Source organism: Penaeus monodon, chromosome 21 (assembly GCF_015228065.2).
Source record: "Penaeus monodon isolate SGIC_2016 chromosome 21, NSTDA_Pmon_1, whole genome shotgun sequence".
NCBI classification, from domain to species: domain Eukaryota; kingdom Metazoa; phylum Arthropoda; class Malacostraca; order Decapoda; family Penaeidae; genus Penaeus; species Penaeus monodon.
Window position 1 is genome coordinate 12,315,949 of NC_051406.1, and position 956 is coordinate 12,316,904.

The 956-nt window shown below is 39.6% G+C and overlaps 1 protein-coding gene across 1 annotated transcript in view; it reads right to left on the minus strand.

The window, feature by feature from the left end:
* The window catches only part of LOC119586232 (ETS homologous factor-like), an 8,153-nt gene that overhangs the window by 1,804 nt on the left and 5,393 nt on the right, over window positions 1-956 (minus strand). The window lies entirely within an intron of this gene.

Consider the following 956-nt stretch of genomic DNA (forward strand, 5'->3'; position numbering starts at 1 on the left):
GAAAATTCTCTTACTGCCATAGTAACACTTTAAATACTTTAAAGAAATCCACTTTCGAGATTAGGACTTGAGCAATCTTTCATTCATAAAACATTTCCTAGACAGAAAGGCCATCGATCAGGCATGCTGCCCGCGAGTCATACACTGAATACCACTTAGTGTTACAAAACTTCTTGGTTTAACCGAGTGATTGCCAACCTTTACACCTTGGAGGAACCCCTGTAATAATTTTTCATGCTTCAAAGAACCACTGACTGATACGTCTGGAAAGTGTTTGTGACGTGTTGTTGAGTAGGAATTATGAATTATGAATTAAAATCACTGGCATTGTGTAATAGCACATTATTATTTTACGGTTTCTCGCGGATGCCCGGTTGGGAAACCCTTTCGCGCTATCTCGTTTCCAGGTTGACCATAGTGTCTAAGCTAGTAATTGAAAGCACTGTCTTTTATTTGCATTTTCCTGTTTCTCCTGTTTTTGATCCCAGAAGTAAAATGAAGTCAACTGTCTTTGGCCACCGACAAACATCACTGTGCCATGCAAATTTGGTTATATATTTGACCTGTCGCCCTCTCGAAGAATAACAGCGGAAGACAAATAATTATGGAAATAAAATGAAAGTGCAAAAGGCTGGTTGCATAGTCTATCCCCTGAGAAATTAGAGCTTGACAAGGTAACCTGCACTTTGACAGGAGTTTAGTCTAAGACTGGACCTAGTGCCCTGATAAGCGTCTAAAGCCTGTCTAAAGACAATGTAACAGGCTACTGAGTGGTACGTCAGGATGTTTGGAAGTACAGCTTACCCTTTATCATATGGATCTATAATGTTGCGCTTAAGTACAGAGCTTGTTAATGCACCTTTAGCACGTATGTCTAGAGTTGATTATTAAAGCTAGTAATCACGAACGCTAGTACAGAGCTTAATAGTTTTGGTAGTGCCTTACATAAAGAGCAG